Source organism: Lucilia sericata, unplaced genomic scaffold, assembly GCF_015586225.1.
Source record: "Lucilia sericata isolate MDLA Ls3-8-SP2 unplaced genomic scaffold, ASM1558622v1 Contig000697F_arrow, whole genome shotgun sequence".
Taxonomy (NCBI): domain Eukaryota; kingdom Metazoa; phylum Arthropoda; class Insecta; order Diptera; family Calliphoridae; genus Lucilia; species Lucilia sericata.
In genome coordinates, this window is record NW_023994700.1 from 10001 (window position 1) to 31012 (window position 21012).

General features: G+C 30.0%; 1 long non-coding RNA gene across 1 annotated transcript; it reads right to left on the reverse strand.

The window, feature by feature from the left end:
* Nucleotides 1–548: 548 nt before the first annotated feature.
* Nucleotides 549–3911, reverse strand: LOC119607474. Its single transcript, XR_005231731.1, has 3 exons — nucleotides 2766–3911; nucleotides 2230–2492; nucleotides 549–729 (listed from the first exon to the last, which is right to left on the reverse strand). It is a non-coding gene; the product is annotated as an uncharacterized LOC119607474 (long non-coding RNA).
* Between the last annotated feature and the right edge of the window lie 17101 nt (nucleotides 3912–21012).

A 21012-nucleotide genomic window follows, 5' to 3' on the forward strand; every position in this document is an offset into this window, starting at 1 on the left:
ATGCACAGTGGGATGTGACTTTCTTTTTTTAAACAAAATTGTTTATACCTAATTTCTTTCAAAAACTTCATTTTTTTCTTTTTAGGAGAATTTTTATTTTGGAATGTTTATAATTTGAATTATTAGTTTTAATATTACAATTTTTGTATTCCTCTAACCCACTGTGCTGCAATAGCTCTTAAATGTCTGTTCTTGTTCTACATTTATATCAATTTTATTTAAATTATAGCTACCAGTATTTAATAACTACAATTTCTAAACAAGCAGTATGTTCAGTGCAAGTGCTAAAATAGTACTTAAGTAAATGAAGTATGTTCAGTGCTGTAACATATTTATTATGACATTTGCCCATACAAAACATAAACATTGTTTATATTAATAGAATCTACCAAGTTTTTGTTTTACTAAACTTATTACAACTTTATTTTATTTTTTAGCAACTTTTCTGAGTTCTATTGTTGTTGTTGTTATTTTAACAAACACTCGGCTAAACATAAACAAAAGGTTGAAAAGTTCAATTTGTGTTTTTTTTTTTCGTGGTGTATTCTCTCTTTATTAATATAATGTATGTTGTTGCTGCTGTTGTTGATTTTTATTATTGACAATTTTATACATGTGTTTATAATGATGTTGACGTCTAGCAAAGTATGACATTGTTGTCTTTGTTATTGTTTTTGTTTCTGCTTGTAGTTGCCAGAAATAATGATTGCAATCATAAACGCTACTCAACTGAAATGAATTGGAAATTAAATTGGAAAATATGTATTATGTTTTTTTTTTATAAATATTTATTAATGTTGTATTTGTGAGTATATACATATTAATTTTAATGTGTTGACAATCCTATAGGCTTCATTTTACGGTTTTATTTGCTACTCTTTCTCTCTCTCTGTGTTGTTTTCTTTCTCCCCTTTCAAAACAAATAATGAGTTAAAATTAGTGTGAAAATATTGGGTATTGTTGATTGATAAATTATTATCAATTAATTTTAAGTGAAAAGGAAAAAATATACAATTTGTATCATGTCTTGTAGTGAAAGAAAGGTACTAAAATTGATGATACTACATTATGTTAAGATTAATGTTGTTGGTGAGGGATTCCTGCTCTTGGCATTCTGATATTTTTGCAAGACTATATGTAATATAAAGTAAAAAATAGGGGAAACTATTAAATAATTTTAATATTTTCTTTATAAAAAACAAAATTTTTTATAATTTCCTTCCAAATCAAAAGCATTTGAAAAAATAACAAAATATTTTTCCATTGTAAAGTTAAACTTTGTTTTATTATTATTATTATTTTCTGCCTTAGATGTGACAACATTTATTGCTGTTTGTAGTTATTGTTGCTGTTGTTATATATGGGCCTTTTAAAATGATTGCCTCATTCTTCCCAGCCTAGAAAAAGTTTGTTGTATGTTTGTAGGCAACATACAAAAAACCCCGGCAAAATATTAGCTGATTGCTGTTGCTGCTGACAATGGGATGTTGCATGATATAGACGACAGCATAAACCTATAAAATCGTATTTTATTATGTGTGTCGACAATACCTCTGGTGCCACACAGTTAAAAACGGCGCACCAGTAGAGTGTATTTTTGTTGTTAATGATGATTGTAGGCGATGAGTATTAGAAAAAAATTGCTAGTAATCAACAAACACTAAAGCAAGCAACATCATCATTATTATATGCTACATAATAATCATGTTGTTTACTGGTCATTTGCAAAAGAATCATGTTGATATTTCAACTCAATTTCAGTTTAGTTGGGTTTAGTTTAGAGTTAAATTGTTTTTTTTTTTTTTTTTTATTTAAAGTTATTGTTTTTGGTTCTGTTTTGATTTTTCTTGTTTGCCATGTTTTTTTTTGTCGTTGTTACTAATATTTTTGTTAGACTTAGTTATTCTAATAGACTTGGACTTTGCTGTTGACTATTTGCCGCTATGGTTGATGATTGTAATAGATATGAAGTCTTTTTCTATATGAGAATAGACTTCGATTCGAAGTCTTTTTCTATATGAATATGGACTTCGATTCGAAGTGTTACTCTATATGAAAATAGACTTCGATTCGAAGTCGTTTTCTATATGAAAATACACTTCGATTCGAAGTCTTTTTCTATATGAAAATAGACTTCGATTCGAAGTGTTATTCTATATGAAAGTAGACTTCGATTCGAAGTGTTTTTCTATATGAACAAACTCTCACAAACGATAACTTAATCCTCACCTTTCTAAGTTTGCGCCTGTTTCTTCACCTTGGTCTCACAAGGTTACCATATATTCAATGTTTGTCTATCCAATCTCACTTAATCTGGCAACTCCTAATTCAGGTACTAAAGTCAAAACCAGAAGTAATCGATAACTTTCATTAATAGTTTCGAAAATAATTGGTTGATAGTGACCTATCGATCCTGTTGTGCGCTTCTAGTAACCTCGTACTAGTTCCATCAATGTTTTTCTCATCTTCCGCGATGACTGCATGAATATCACCTGGCGAATTGAGAAACTTTTAACAGTGTCGATGAAAGTATTTTATTTTACATATATGGATATTGACATCACCCAACTCTTTCTAGTTTTCATAAACCAAATTTAAACTTCATTTGAACAAAAAAACTCTCATTAATAACTAAACTCCCTACAAGTAGTTAATGTAGTAACCACTTAAATCCAAATTTTAATTTAATAATATTTATAGTTTGCTAACGTTTATTTGGGTCTTATAATTACAATTTTTCCTCTTATTATTGTTTAACTACATACTTTTACAGCTTTTCTTCTCTACATATGACACAGACACAGATATCTGGTAGTTAATATTACTGCTGCTGCTGTTGAGAAACTTAACTTCCTTCGATTACCAGAAATATGTGCGTTAGTTAATCAGTTTGTAAGTAAGTTTGATGATGATGATAATGACGACGACGAAGACTATGACTATGATGGCAAAAGTTTGCTTAAGGTTGGAGGTTGGTTGGTTGGTTTGGGGGTAATAGACATTTTTTATGAGATTTTCTTCTTTTTCATACTCTTATATAGGTAGTAGAGTACCAAACATAATTTCAGTTGCTGTGACTGCCTGCCTGGCTAGAGCTAGGTGCTCTATTACTGTTAGTTGCTGGTTCGGTTCCCTGTATAAAACTCATTCATTTGGATTTGGCGGCAAAAAAATTGTAATATAAAATCCAGCAAGAAAAAAATGCACAAGTTAAAAGAAACGTACGTTTGTTATAGAGAAGCCAAAGCCAAAGCACACAACCAAGTTATGAAAAGAAAAAATGTTCATGGAATGAACAATTTAAAACGTACAGAAACAGATAGATAGACAGACGGACGGACTGACAAACACAGGGATTTAACAAACATATAAACTTGTATTAAAATTTAACTGCTACGACGAACGACTACAGCAACTATTTCTACGTTCATATGTTGTTTTCTGAAAACAAGCGGACCAACCAGCTCATACAAAAAAATCCCCAATACAACGTTGTGTTGTCGTAACATTTTAGTATTTTTTCCACTGCTCACAGTGTACTTGTGACTGGCCTGCCTGGCTGCCATAGTTGTTTCTGTTTGTTCTCTGTTATTTTTGTGAGCTCGTAAGTTGTTTTTTCTACAAGCATTTTTAGTTCGGTCGCTAAATTCACTTGCCTCCCGTACACCATTGAGACGAATCAGTCAGTCATTCAGTTTGGCTGGCAAGTAAGCAAAGCAAGCAAACAACCAAACCATTAAACACAACAGCCTGACTGACTAACTGGCGGGCTAGCAAGGCAGGCAGGCAGTCAGTTATTGAGCCAAAGAACGTTTGAACACAACGAACGATATGAACGAACTTACGAACCAACCAAAACAGCCAGCCAGTCAACTTAACAAACAAGTAAAATAAGTACAAAACACAGTCAGCAGTTGTAGTCATCATCATCATCAGGCAGAGACCCAGAGTCAAAGCTAAAGCCATAATTTCAGTTTTATAAAGAATGTATTGTTTGCAGAAATTTTAAATTGTCTCTTAAAAGAAGAGTTTGTTGAAGGAAGCACTACTTGCTAGGTTACGGAAACTCATCTTTGGAATTAAACATTCCCGGAGAAAGTAAAACTTGGAACCAATTAAACTTGGAAAATTTTAGGGATTCCTAATTTACAAGACTTTTGTGTGAATTGCTTGTAGATTATTAGCAAAACATCAATTTTTAATGCTAGCCGAGGAAATAGTTTTATTGGGTTGCAAGGGTCCTTTTAATATCGCTATCACAGTTGTCTCCCTTCATGGATCTCGATTTTTATTTAATTTTCCAGAACTATTTCACGTTTCATATTACCCCTCCATAAACTGATCTATCACTCTTTGTCGATGCATTGGCTTTCCGACAATGAGAGGTATATGCTTTCTGAACCCTAGATGCGGCAATTTTGTTTATTGACGAAGCCGCCGAAATGAAAATACTTCTTGTCAAAGCAGATCTTTTCGATGTCCAATTGGCCCAAATAGAGAAGCTTTAACTTCGCAGTATGAAACGTCATCTGAGGAGATCAGCAGCCTTGATGGTGATCTTTTTCAACCATTGAGTGGACTGGTTGATTTGCAAAGAACTCATAGAGAGCAATTTTTGAACATTGCTCTAACGGACCTCGTACAATTATGCGGCCACAGATCAATCATGACTTAAACATTGTCAACTTCAGTGCAGATAGACTGATAATCTTGAAAGCCAATTCCAATGAATTCCTCGACCAAAGAAGAGGCAGCCATTGAAATCAAATAGAGAGTATCCGATCTTTGCTATTTGCTACTGGTCCACAATGCCCATTTGCCTTCAGAATCAGTTCGCCAAATAATTATAACTTAAACATTGCCCTAGCTCTGCCAACTCCAATACATTTCTCTACTGAAGTCGAGCAGCCTCACCCTTGAGGTGGCACCTGTTTATAGTGTAGCAACACCGTAACCTCCATTATATTCCTAGGATTCCTGTCACCACGTGCTCGGTGGGAGTATGACACGTCATTCTATGCCATTTCATTATGGAGAGATACACTCTTCGGTAATGTTAGCCAATTATTCAATATTTTAGCAAAGTTCATGTTCAAGCACGATTACTTTTCGCACTCTTATGTCAATTTTCGATCGACAAAACCGTTTAACAAGACGGATGAGAGAACATGCAACATTCACATCCCATGATTGAGATTTCTAGCCCAGCTACCACGTGATCCTAGAATGTGCTGGAAAGAGTGGTTATAAAAGTCCATTTACATTATTCTGGAGAGATATAGGCTTTAATAACGATATATCGCAGCTATATAGCTAGCTCTTACGCCAATCAACGAATTTTGGGTCGCTTTTAATCTTCACTTTGGTCTTCAACTTAAAAAGTCGCCTTCGAATCTACTTTATTTTGACAGAGTTGTTTTCACTTTAAAACATTTTCTGAACAAGGTTACCATAAGTTCACTGTTTACTTTTCCAGTCTCACTTGATCTGGCTACTCTTAGTGCAGGTACTAAAGTCAAAACAAAAGTAATCGATAACATACATTAATAGTTCTGTTTAGCCAAACACCATCAGTTTTGTACAATATTTTTTCTATATATTTTTATGTATAGTATGATTGTTTGTTGTTGTTGTTTGTGTTTTCACTTCTACATCTAGAGTAGACGTTTTTCTGTACAATAAACGTAAAATACAACAACGACAACGATAGCAGCAACAATAATAAGTTTTTGCCTCAACCATTTTGCGCCTTAATGATGAAATGAAACGAGTCAGGCTTTGGCTCTGTGTTGTTGCTGCAAATCGTTCGTTTGGTTACTGCTTGAGCTGCTGCTGATGTTGTTTTTCATTTCATGTTCATGTAGCTCTTGTGTATTTAAGTTTTTTACGTTTTTTGTTTTATTATTAGTGCTTTTTTTTGTTGCTGTTTGCTAAAATATACAATAATTTTTTCTTTTGCTGGCTGTTGTTGGTATTTCTGAGCTTTTGGCATTCCCTGGTGCCATTTAAACTTCGTTCTAGGTTTTCAATGTTTTTTTCAAATTCATAAGAATGTTTTTTTTTTTCTTTATGGTTTTACTAAATGTTCTGGGTTGCCTTTTTTCTAATGTTTTTAAGAGAAAATTTGTTCAAGTATCTGCAGTTAGAAAAGGAAATATCTGTTATTAGAAGGAAGAAGTGAGCAAGCAGCAGGAGTACGGCGGCTGAACCCAGTTATACAAATAGAAAAGTACCATTAGTCAATTTTCCTTTGGCAAACCAAAGAACATCGACCGTTTAGTCTAAGTTATGTTTAGGCACTTCAGTTTGGTAGGTATTACCTAATCAGTTTTTTTTTGGTTCTTTCTTTTTCTCTTGAATGTATGTTAGTTTATCTTAAACAAAATCGTTTCCTTTTTTGCTAAAGATTACTTGTAAGGCAAAAGCGCCATCATATTGAAGTAGTAGTTAGAGCGTATATAAGTTTTTTAGGCTTAAACATGCTTTATGTGAAGATTTCATTTCTTTTTTTTTTGGCGCGCAAATAATAAATTTTTCTTTTGCCATTCTTTAAAATTTACATTTTCAGCCGTAATCTGTTTTGTGGTTGTTTTTTTAGTATTTGTAGGAAAATTTTTGTTAAAGTTGGAAATTTTTACTTTTCGTTGGTTTATTTATGTTCCATAAATATCATTGATTTATTTTTCTAAAATTTATTTTCAACAGATACTTTTTTCTTTTTTTTAAACATCCTGTTTTTGAAATTATCCATTTCTTTTTATAAAATTGAAATGATCTGTACAAAATGCTTTAAATGAGCGTGATATAAGTTTGTAGAGAAGTTGACAACACTTGTTAGTGCTTTGACAACTATTACAAGTGATTCTTAGTGTTGCCGGACTGTGTAGGAAAACCTCGAAAAAGTGACCATTTCTAAACGGCTGGTACGATTTCAATAATATTCCATAAGTGTAGAGAGGAAGTATTAGCAAGTTTATGTTTAGAATTTGGAACTCACAAACTTTAAAGAGGTAGCCAAAGTAGGGTACCTAAAGTTTGTCAATAGTTGAAAATAGTCCGAATTCTTTTCTAGTTTATGTCTGTATTTCCGTTTTAGAAAATAGAAGTAATGTGTTAAAAATAACTAAATAAATGTAAAATAAGTTTGTGCTTTGACAATTGATTTTTGAAGTTGCCGGACTTTGTAAAATGTTAAATAAGAGTAGGGAAATCTCGAAAAAAGTAAACATATCTATAATTTCTAAACGATTGATTCGATTTTAATGAAATTTTACATGTTTAGAGAAAAAGTGTTGAATATGGTACTCCTCACCTTATCGAAGGCGATTGTAGAGGTAACCAATGTAGGGCACCACAAGTATGTCCTAATTCTTTGACTTTAAAGTATTTTAAAATATTCTGAAATCTTCTAAACAAATACCTAAATCAACTGAAGTTATCAATTCAAAGGCTAATTTGTTATATTTTTTGGAGTTTGACAACTTCGGGTAAATCTTCATGAATAAAAAAACATCTGCTATTGAAACGACTTCACTTTATAACCATTTCCTCAAAGGCTTTAGTTTTCCGTTTTTTGCGAATTCGTTTTTAATTTCAACTTATAAACGATTCGCCTGGAGAATCTATAAGGTGAAGTCCAAGGTGAATGTAAACGTTGTTAAGGAAACAAAAAAACAGCTCTTGAAGTGATTCACCTTGAAGAATTCTGTTTTATTTAGTATTTGACAACCGCGATATACGTTTTCATAAACAAAAACACAATCAGCTGTTAAAAAAAACTACACCTTGTACAGATCCATCTTATTATTATCGAAAACTGACTAATTTGATTAAAACTTTATTTGTCTTGCCTTAAACTTAAACACTAATTTTGTACCTAAAAAAATATATCTTAATTTAAAATACAAAGAAAAAAGAAACAAATATAAAACATTTTTGTTTTATGTTAAAAACAAAAGATAAGATAGAATCCAACCGAAGCAATTACAAACAAGAAACAAAAGTTAACGATGCCATGATGTCTGTGGATAATTTCTTTTGCCATATTATAGTATTTATGTATAAAACAAATTCAATATAAAGTCTTTAGTCTTCTGTGAAACACATCCTTCCTTGGGTTTTTTTTTCACAATTTTTTCTTCTTTATTGTACTTACTTATGTTGCTGCATTTTACCAATGGAGAAGTCAAAGTATTGTATGGAACTCTATAGCTAAAAAAAGGAAGTGGAAATAATAAAACTTGCAAAACGCAAAAAAAAAAAAAAACAATGAAAAAAAAGGAGGACATGTGGCATAATATTCATTCATGCATTTTTCGCGTACATTTGTTGAATCTATAGCATTAAAAAAAACCTGAACCTATTTCCATTTGCTGTTTGCAGTCTCTAGTAACCATGTGTTTTGAAACTCTTGCTTTTGGGTCTTTTGGAAAATGCATAAAAAGTGTTTTTTTAATCCTTTAACACTAGTTGTTGTTGCTCTTACTTGTAATACTTTGTTTAAATAACCCTTTTTTTAATGTTTTATTTCATTTCGAAGGACTTTCAAGTCCTTTTGCTTCGCTAAATAAGGAATCATAAAAACAACCATAAAATCATACATAGTTGTGGTCTTTCTAATGTTATTAACATGCACGTGCTTGCATACTATCTTTCGCAGGAACTCACACTTAAATATTCTATAATGTTTTTGGTCACAGCACACAGTGGTATAGGAAAAAAAAAAGAGGGAAATAATTCGGTAACTTCTAAACGGTTAATCCGATTTTACGAAATTTTTTTTAAATCGGAACTCAAATGAAGAAATAGGATCGTTTTAAAAATTTAACATAGCCGAGGTGTCCTAATTTGAGGACCCCCCGCCGGGCCCCTGGTTGGCCTATAAGGTCCAAATTCAAAACCTAAACTCGACAACACTTCCTCTTTGTGCATACCAAATTTCATTAAAATCGGATTAAACGTTTAGAAGTTACCGAATTATTTCCCTCTTTTTTTTTCCTATACCACTGTGCAGCAGTAAATACCTACAAAGTATTAAAAGGAGAGCAAAACCAAATAAGGCATGATAACTTTACTTATTTATATAAATAAAGGGTTGCCAACTTTACAATTAAAGATTCCTTTACATAGACAAATGCTGTTTCATAAACTTATAAAAAATTTCCTTAAAAAGACGATTTTGATGAATACAATTATAAATTTATTTATATTTATTTATTAAATTACACTTGAAAAGTTGCGTGTTTTATTCTCACCGCTAAATTGTCATCACAGTCATATGTATGAATATTTATGAGGTAATAGTAGTAGTGTCACTGCTAACGAAGTGGTAACACCAGTAGCTCAAACTACAATTCCCAAGACAATCTCCTGCTTGGTTTTTTTTCACTCATTTCGCAACGTCCACTTGTATTTCGTTTTATTTTTTTTCATTTTCTTTGTTCGATATATAAAAAGCAACAATGTTGCATTTACTGCTTTTGTAATATTTATTCTTGCCTGGCTGGCGTTTAAAGATAATAATGATAAAAGTGGTTACATGACTTACTTACTAAAGTTTTTACTACATAATTGTTGTAAAGGAAACTAAAATACATTTTATAGTCTAAGGAGAATTTTGTGGAGAGAAAATAGAAAACATTTTTTATGTAAAATTTTAATTTTACTATAAATATAGAGAATAACTTTTTTACTTTTTATTATAAATGTTAAATTTTATTGGAAAATAACTTAAAATTTCTAAAATATTTATAAATTTTTATTTTATGCCATAATTAATGATATTAAATCTCTGTTTAATCTCTGCTCTGTTATACACTGCCGAATAAGATAGGGATAAAAATTTAAACAAACTTCAGCTGTTTAAATTTGCCGTAATGATATGGCATCTCTGTTATACAGTGCACAATGAGAGAGAGGAAAATGTAAACAAATCACAGCTGTGTAAATTCGTTTGTTTACATTTTAAAATGGATTTGTATTTTCTAAATTATTTTAAAATTTTTAAAAACTAAATGGAAATTTGCTTGCTTATTTAAAGAGAATCCGATTTGGATGATCAGGGAAAAGTTTTTTTCATAGCTTCCTTACAAGAAAAATCCATTCATTTAAAAAGAATTCCTAGACAATCCACAACTTGTAATGTCATTGGTTGGTTGTATTGTGTCGTTATTCAAGTCCAACAAAATGGCATAGTCCATAGATTTTCAGAGAGGGAAATGCCAAGAGAAACTGCAACGGAACACAGGGACTTTGGTTATGTGATAAGTATAATGCAATGTATTCCCTCATTAATTTGACACCTGGAAAAGATAAAATTGACTTATTTATTTGCTAGGAAATTGTGTCTACTATTCAAAAATATATAGAAATGTTAATAAATATACTTTATTTTTGTTTGTAATGTTTTGACACCTAATTTTAAATAGAATTTTAATAGAAACCGAATAAAAAAGATCTCTTTTAATAGCGAATATGAACCAAAAAAATTGAGGATTGCGTTTAAGGACAAAATTTCCCAAATCAAAGATCACTTAAATAAAGTTTTATTATTGTAAAACATACAAGAATCATTAGCATTTTATTGCTTACTCTGCCCTAAAAGTAATAAAAAAACTGTTAATTTAACCCCAACATGACGTTAAATTTAGCAGACATTTTTACAAATACATATAGCGGCTTAATCTTGATAATAAAATTCTACCTATAATTTTAACATTCTGCTTTTTGGAACATTATGTTAAATTCTTCAAATAAATGTTATAAAACTTTAAGTTTAAAAACAACTAAAATGTTTATGTTAAAGAAAGGGCATTAATATTTCAAAGCGTTTTTAAAAAGTAATTTATTTGTATTTAAAATGTTTGTAAATAAATAAACACAAAAAAGTCAATAAACAAAAATTTACATTAAACTCAGACTCTCTTTTCAGTCCATTTATCACCGAAAAAAAAAAATCATAACGAAATCAAAAACCAAACCTATCTTATAAACATTATAAAAAGGTCTTTTTTTGCTTACAAGCAACCCAAACCCAACTAACTTAACCATCCATCCATCTATCTATCTAAATATCTAACAAACCTCAAACCAACCAACCAACAACCGACCATTCATCTTTAAGTATGATATAAAAATTTATCAAAATACGAAGACAAATAACCGCATTAAAAATCATATACAACAGCAACAACATAAGTGGACCTTCTTGTCAAACAAAAGCATGGAAAGAAAGAATAAAATGTCCAAAAGAAAACAACAACAGTAACTACAATAATCTTTTGCGCGCCAAAAATAAATAAAATATAAGAAGTCAAGAAATTGTTTTATATGCTGTTGCCTCGGCTGTTAAGTTATTGAGGTTGACTTTGCTCCACACAGACCTACAGAAAACCAATATAATAAACGGCCAAACAGTCAAGATGAAGCAATACACTACACTCTACTCTACCCTATTCTACACTCACTTATACGTTCGTTAACGTTAATGTAATGTACAACGTTGAAAAAATAAAATAAAAAAAAAACACTTAAGTGAAATACCTAAAAAAAAAATGAAATGAAAAAAATACCAGCAGTATTAAAACCCAGTTAAGACACAGCAGTTTTTTTTTGTTCGTTTTTAACAAGCACCACTTGTATCACATCATTACAAGAGAAATAACAAACTTTTATACACACACACAAACACACGAGTAAAGTACTGCAGCAGCAGTAGTTGGGCCAGAAGATCAAAAAAAGTACTGGCCAAACTCATTTGGAAACTCTTAACCGTTTCAATTTTCATATATTTAACCTTTAAACTGCTAAAGAAATTAAAGATTTTTCCAATATTTATAGATTTTGTTTAGAGGTTATCAGATTTTTACTGTTACTATTACTCAGAAACACAACCCTGTCACTTTACTTTAACCAACACTAGTTTCTGGTTGTTTTTAACGTTTCTCAACACTGGCTGATAATATATTTGCTTAAATTTCTTGTTCGGTATCGAATACTATCATCCCAAAATGAAAATTACTTTAAATGTCACTTGATCATGTATATGGTAAATTGGTTCTAGGTTTCTCGATACTGTCATGATAATATGTTGAGATGTAGATAATTTTGCATGAAAATTTTGAAGAAATTGTTTGCTTAGTTATTGTGGCAAACAATTACGCGAAAATAGCAGCTATGAGGAATGCCGTGTCTCTACCAGCATTCTCATAATCTATAGGCTCACCCCAATGCATTCCTTGACCTCTTAAAGTTGCCCAACCAGACTATTGAGATGGACAGGACAGGATGAATGTGGAAGCGCGTTACCTGCCGTGTTGGTCTATTCCACGGTGGTCTTTTTCAACCACTGGGTGAGCTTCTGTGACGAATCACCACCGCCCCATTGTGTATCTAACACGCAGGTGACAATTTTTGTACATGGCTATGCCGGTCCATGTACAAAATTCAATGGTATCACTTGTATAAATACCTTCCATCCAAAATCATTCAACCCAGCACACTTCTCATTCATCCAACACACTCATAGAGAACAACATCCGACACATTCACTCTAGGTATACTGGCAGGTGAGATCCGCATACCCCTACAATCATCCTGTATTATATACAGTTAACACCAACTCATTTCCAACGATTAATCCCACAGTCACTCCTCTGTGGGGTATCTGTTGACTTCGACAGCAGCACCGAACTTATCTCGAGATTCCACCTTCAGTCCTTTAACTGACAATTTCTTTTACCGCGAACTTGGATTAAAACTACGTGGGTCTCGAAGGAACCTCAACCAACTGACCAGCCAAATTATGTTGTTCTCTGAGTAGTATTTAATGATTCTGAACGACTAGTTCTCAATGCACATGTTATGTCTGTTATACATATAACTGTTAATCAGTATAATAGTATAGGAATACGAACAATTCTATAAAAAAGTTATATCTATAAAATATTTACAGTAAAATTTTCAGTAAACAGTCATTTCTATAAAATATTTACTATATAACAGTTTTGTCTATTGAACATTTTCAGTATAACAGTTAAATATATCTATGAAAAATTAACTGTATAACAATTTTCTTTTCTTTAAACTTACGATTGTAGCATTTTTTGTGGTAGAAAAGTTTTAATAAAGAAAACTGATATAAACTGTTATACAAAACATTTTTTATAGAAAAAAGTTATTATACAGTTAGTTTTCTATAAAAGAAATTGTCAAAAAAGCATGTGTTTACAAAGACTTTCCTGTAAAAACTGAAATTGTATTAAAAATGTTGTAATGTACTAACTCTTCCATTCCTGATTTTTAATAGCTGTGTGTTGTTTATATGCTAAAACCGTTTGCAACACTACAAATTTTGACAAGAAAATATTTTAAGAGGCAATGATGCTTACTTACTTTGTAAAAAAAAGTGAAAATCGGGATCTTTTGAATATAAATTCTAATTCTATTTTAATTCCTTTTTTAACCCTAAAACATTCCAAGGGTTAAATTACACATAAAAGCACAATTATGTATTTAAGTTTTCTTTTATTTTTTTGCTCCTGCTCTTGCCTTTCGTTTATTTTTTTTAAGTGAAGTGTTTTTGTTGAATTTGAAATGTTGACGATGACGGTCGTCGACTATTACAATTGACTCTATATGTACAGCATAATGAACTAAAGCAGCATAAAAAAGAAAAATCATAATGATGATAATAATTTTGTTGATATGAAAATATGACAATGACGTTGCAAAATAACTAAGCTTGGAAAAAAAGAAAATCTCCAGCTTCAACTCACACACAAGTTGTTAGAGACAGTCAGCAGTTAAGAAACGTATCAGCAATATTTAGTTACTTGGCAACGATTTGCCAAATGCCTTTTGGCCAAATACAAGTATGATTTAATATTATATTCTAGATTGTTTTTAGCATTGGCATGAATAGACATCAATAAAATTCAGAATAATATCGAGTTTTTTTTGTATTTTTTTAACTAAAGTTATTATTTTTTAAGTTAAAAAATGTTTTGATTTTTATTTTTAAGATAATGTTAATGATTTCAAATCATTTTTTTGTTTAAAAAGTCTATTGAATATTTTTACTTTGAAAATCTTTTATTTCTTTACACAATTTTTCCTAGCGTATTCATATATCATGTTTTTCTTAATAATGGCTTTAAATATTCTTGTATACTTATGCAAAAAAAAAGAAATATGAAAAACTTTGCGGCATTTTTTTCCTGGTTTATAAACAGGCTATAAAAACTCTGCCGTTTGTGGCTTTTGAAAGTCAGGGGCATAAAAGAAAAAATGTTGAATTTACAACAATAACTTTTAAAAAGGTGGCAGTTAACTTTTAGAAAATAATAAAACTGAATAACACACATCTTTATTTATGCAACACATTTTATGTTATAAACTTCCAAACAACTCTTAACACGTAAAGAAAATCGATGGTTGGGTCGTTCGGTCATGTTTACAAGGTATTCCCAATGTTTAAACCAGATATGGAAAAGTTGTTGATATTAATCGCACGTTTTCTCACACTATTAAAGTTTTATGATAGAAGTTGTAACAATATCTGTTATCGATAATTATCTGTAGAAATGTTTTTTGTAGGGAATTATCAGTATAACAGCTATATTATAGAACAATTATAACTATTTGTTTTAAGTTTTATATTGATTATTTTTTATAGAAAATTTCTGTTTAAAGTTTTTTCTATACAAAATTCTGTATAACTGTTTTTTCTATGAAAATTTTAATATGGAATAATAAGTGTAAATGTATTTTATTGTAAATTTCTTATATAACAGTTATTTCTATGAAATATTAAAGTTTTCCTGTTAAAAATTATAAATATAACAGTTTTTATAGAGAAAATTTTGTATAACAATCATATCTATGCAATATTTACTGTATAAGAGTTTTCTTCCCTAAAAGATTATTCGTATAAGTTTTTTTATAAATAATTTTCTGTATAACGGTTTTATTTCTACTTAGAAAATTTTACGCATAACCATTATATACATAAAATATTAACTGTATAACAGATTTCTTTTGTAAACCGTTATTAAAAACAGGTATATTTCTATGAAATATGTATTGACTGTATAACAGTTTTATCTACAGAAAGTTTCTTTTATAAAATATTTACTGTATAACGGTTTTATTTTATTATCAATTATTAGTATAACAGTTTTTTTATAAAAATATTTATTATATATAACAGTAATTTCTAAAACTGTTTTCTTTTGTGAACAATATTAGTATAACAGTTTTTTTTACTAAAAATTTTCTTGATATCAGTTATTTCTATGAAATATTTACTGTATAACAGTTATATCTATATTTTTAGTATCTATAAAAAGTTGTCAATATAACTGTTTTTCCATAAAAAATGTTGTGTAAACTGTTCTATCTATAAAATGTTTACTGTATAACAGTTTCATTTTAATAAATCTTATTAGTATAACAGTTTTTTCTATAGAAAATTTTCAATATGAATGTTTGGTCATAGATATTTGTGTAGATATGTTTATATAGATATTTTGTGTATAACATTTATGTTTTTATGAAATATATACTGTATAACAGTTTTATATATCAAAAATTAGCAGTAATAAAAAACTTTCAGCTTTTGCATGGAAAATTTCTCTGTATAACAGTTATATCTGTAACGAATTCACGGTATAACAGTTTTCTTTTGTAAATGATGTTAGCATAAGAGTTTTTATAAACAAATTTCTTTTTATCTGTTATATTTCTATGAAATATTTTTGTATAATAGTTTTATCTATAAAAATGTGTCAATATTCCAGTTTCCATAGAAAATGTTGTGTATAACTGTTATATCTATAAAATATTTAGTTTGTAACAGTTTTTTCTATAGAAAATGTTCAATATCATAGTTGTTTCTAAGAGAAATTATGTATAACAGTTTTTTTCTATAAGAAATTTCAATATAACAGTTTTGTCATACAAAATATTTCTGCATAACACTTATATTTAAAAAATATTTACTGTATAACCGTTTGATTTTATCAAATCTTATTATAACAGTTTATTATAAAGATTTTATCTATATAACAGTTATTTTATGAATTATTTACAGTATTACTTTGGAATCCATAGAAAATTAGAAGTTGTATAACTGTTTTTTTCATACCAAATGTTGTATATAACTGTTATATCTATATCTTTTTTACAGTATAACAGTTTTCTTTCCATAATGCTTATTTGTATAACAGTTTTTCTATAGAAAATTATCAGTAAAAAAGTTATTTCTAAACAATTAAAGAGGTACAACAGTTATTTCTATAAAAAAAATCAGTATAACAGTTTTTTTATACAATTTTTTTGTATATATTATTTCTATCTATAAAATATTTACTTTATAACAATTTTCTTCTGTAAAATATTACTAGTATAACATCTTTTATAAACAATTTCGTTATAGCAGTTACTTTTATGATAAATTTTCCATATAATAGTTTTTTATAAGGAAACACTTCTTTTCTTTTTTTAATAAAACATTTTTGTATAACAGTTTTTTTGAATAAAAAAGTTTCCATTGAAAATTATTTCTATAGAAAATTTGTATAATATAATATTTCTAAAAATGTTCTGTATAACAGTATATTCTCGAAATGTTATTTTAATTGTGGTTATTGCTATTCCCATCCCTGTCTTACCCCATAATATTTGTGTATTTAACCAAGTCATGTTCCGCAATTCATGTATGCGAGAACAATGAAAGTGTTTGTTGAGAACCCAACAACGTCATGCATATTTAAATTGTTAAGGAATGGAAAAAAATATGGTCAAAAGGATGAAGTCAGTTGACACCAAAATGTAAAGGAATTTTGTACAAAAAATATAGTAATTGTTATGTAAAAATTATTTAACAATTAAAGAAAATGTTTAATTTACACATAAAACACAATAAAATGGCAAATTAATGTATTTTAATAGAAAAATTTTAAAGAACTTAAGAATAATCTTGAACGTTCAATTTAAAGCATTTAGTTAGCATCATTGCTACTCAACAGCTGAATTTCAATAACAGGTCTGATAATGTCAAATTATGTACACTGTTGCAAACTTATTTTCATAACTAAACCGCTTTATAACTTTATAAAAATCGCTAGAAACGTTTACTGTTTATCTTATAAGAAAAATTAAGATAAATTCTACAAAAATATTAAAGGTTTCTTATAATTAATGTAAAATTAACCCTATAAAAATCTTAAATTACACATTAAAAAGACCATAATTAACAATTAAAATTGCCAAATATTATTTAATTCGGCATATTTCAAAACAATATTTTAAAAAATTCCCAAAATAAATCAGCAAGAAAAGCTTCTGGGAATTTTTCTATAAAACCGATTAAAAATAATATTTATTTATTTTTTATTTAAATGTGTTTGATGTCTCTCTTCAAGCATTACTAAAGCATAATTTGATACATGTGTGCTTACATGCTTGTCTTTGAAATTATTTTTGTTGTGAATTGTATAAATTATACTCGAAACATAAAGTTAAGTTTTAGACTTTGTAAACTTAAAACAGTCAGTCGTCTTGATACGACTGACATTTAAAAACAACCATCATCATCATTCACATCAATTCTTACTACTTCATCATAAATATAGTGAGTGTTGGAATACTAAACTTCAAATGTGAATCATTTGTCTGTTGTTATTGTTGTTGCTGTATATTTAAAGTAGTTTTTGCGTTGCGCTGATGATGATGATGACTGCCAACGATAAAATACATGTGAAACAGACACCCACGTACATAGAATGAAATGAAATACTAAAATAACAAGACATGAATGGAATTGTTGGAAAAAAATAAATAAACTGAAAAAAAAAACTCAACACGTTTCGGTATTTAGGTTTATACACTGTTTGCTTTTTTCTGCTTTATATGATGAGGGTTTTGAAAAAATAACTACACTATAACTTGCTATTATAACGGCTATTTAGTTTTAGATACTCTCGTATATTTTGTGGAAAAAAATTACAACCATAAAGCAAAAGTTAAGGTCACTGATTTGAACCTTTGAGTATCAAATCAAATAAATAAAAACCGTAATAGGCAGGAGCGTGACGTTTAAAGGAGACATTGAGAGGTCTAAGTGTGTAATAATAAAAAGGGTCGAGACTTTGTTGGTCATATGTAGCAGATCTGACTCTTTAGAAAATCGCATTGAAAGTAAATGTTAAGAGGAGTCAAATCATGCGTTATTCGCTAGAAATGTATGCATAATACTTTTCATTCCCTACTTTGCACTTTGAATCATTCTTCTGTGACAGAAGAAGATATCCACTCCCTTAATGATCTGAAGAGCTGAACATTGACTGTCTTTTCAATGTTGTTTTTAAAGAATGATGATGCTGGACCTAATTTCAAAGCCGTTTTTGTGTTTGTATTGTTCTATGGTGAGATTCAAGGTTAGAAACGATGGATCTTGTATTGCGATCATTTTAAGATCTAAGTATTGTATTCCAACATAAAGTTTATGTAACTTTATAGTAGTGAATCCAGGAATTTCACTTCTAAAGTTGCCATTCATAATGTTCGATGACAAAAATCTCATCAAATTGCGATTGGAAGCATACCATGAAAAGATTTGTTAAAGATATTCGGAGAAGATCATTAACTGGATAAACAGCTGGAGCTTAAAGGCGTAACTTCCGAAAACAGCTGAAATTAAAAAAGTAATTGACCAATAAACTTAGTGTTTTTTATAGGGTGCTCTAAACTGGCTGGAACTTAACAGAGAAACTTTCGAAGTCATTGGAATGGTGTGACATCAAGAAGTTTTCTAAAGAGTAGGATCCTCAAAGACTTTCAATATCGAAATATTCTTGCAGGAATAATTTAGTCTCCAGAGTATCCTCCTTGATCTATAGAGATTGTCAATATCGGACTAACCTTATCGGGAAAACTCTTAAAAGATATGTTTGTTGGTCTCGAGAACCTTTTCCCCCGGAGATATTTATTCTCGAAAAAAGCTTATCGGAGAACCCTTAAAATAAATCTGGACCTTTATAGCGAAACTTCCGAAGTCTTAGGAATAGTTTGGCATCAAAATGACTTCTAAACAGTGTGATCTCCAAAGATCCAACAATCCATGCAAGAAAAGTCTTAAAAGATTTGTTAATTGGTCTCCCGAGTACCCCCCTTGAACTACAGAGATTAAAGTACTCCGAAATCGTAGAAATGGCTTGACATTGAAACGAATTCTAAACAGTGTATCTTCAAAAACTATCAATATCGAACCATCCTTACATGAAAAGTCAGTCAATGTGAAAAGATGTGTAAATTTTTCTCCAGAGTATCCTTCTTGATCTACAGAGCTTGTCAATTTTGGACCATTCTTATAGGAAAACTCTTACAAGATGTGTTCGTTGGTCTCTAGAGCCTTTTACATCAGAAATATTAAACGACTTCTAAACAGAGTGATTACCATCTACATAGATTGTCAATATCGGACCATTCTTTTCGGAAAACTCTTAGAAGATCAAATCAAGAAGATCACATCAAAAATTATTAACAAGATTACCGAGAATTTTAAGCCCCAAATAAAAACACCTAAATTTTATGGCGCTAGTCTTCCTAAAAAAAACCCAAAATATACAAAATTTGTTTAAAACTTATACTCAAAACAAACTTTCACATTATTTTCAAAATACTTTCGTAAACAAAATCAAAATACATTATCATTTGAACTAGAGAAATAAACTGCAAAGCGACATTCAGTTTCCTTAAACATTTGCACAACTATTGGCTAACTTTTCTTTTCCCCTCCTTGTTTTGGAATTAAACAAACTTTTTGAACAATTTTCACGGTCTCTCTTTTTCAATGGCAACAACAAGCCGATAAACTTTTTGCATATAAAAACCTATATACATCCTTTTTATTTTTCTCACAAAATCATCTTGACTTTCTAAACATTATCAAGTCTATAAAATATCACACCTTTTACTCCAACTCCTCTTCTTTAATTTTTATTACAAAGAAGAGAACCCATCATAGCTTTGTAGGGACAAGAAAAAGTTTAACATTCTAACTCCATTTCTTTAGGTTGCCGAAATGTGTCATTCATGCTTTTTTTTTTATACCCTACACCACTTTAGTGGGGAGGGTATATTGGATTTGTGCTAATGTTTGTAACACACAAAAATATTCGTCCTAGACCATCTTAAAGTATACCAATCGGCTTAGAATCGTTTTCTGAGTCGATTAAGCTATGTCCGTCCGTCCGTCTGGCTGGCTGGCTGTCCATGTAAACCTTGTGCGCAAGGTACAGGTCGCAATTTTCAAGATAATTGGATGAAATTTGGCATGCACGTTTTATTTGACCCAAGGACGAAGCCTCTTGAAAATGGTTAAAATCGGTCCATTAATTCACCTAGCCCCCATAGAACAGGTCCCCCCGAAAAGGGCTTCTGAGCTCATAATTATGTTAAATATACAGATATATCGATAAAATACGGCACAACTAAGTTTTATAGAAGTCTTGATGACCCTGCCAAATTTCATAAAGATCGGGCCCCATCTGACCCTAGCTCCCATACAAAGTCCCCTTCAGAAAATTACTTGAATGTCACAAATTAACTTATAAACACAAATATCGCGATGAAATTCAGTACAATAAAATATTATGTAAATATAAATATATCCACAAAATTTTATCGGGCTTGGTCCATATTTGCCCCTAGCCCCCATATAAAGCCTCTTTCAGAAAATTAGTTTTTCATCCATAAATTGCTTAAATGTATCGGAACAAGGGAATATTGAAGATAAATGCTTTATTATGAAAAATAAATCACATTTAATATTCATAACTGGTGTAGGGTATCATATGGTCGGCCACGCCCGACTATACTTTCTTACTTGTTTTTTGTTTGTGCCGGTCGGTAACCAAGTTTATGTTTGAAACTTTTTAACTTGTATGTGTCGCATTAAAAAAAATTCCCTTCAATGTATAATGTTCCTCGTCTTCGACGACTCCCTGCTTT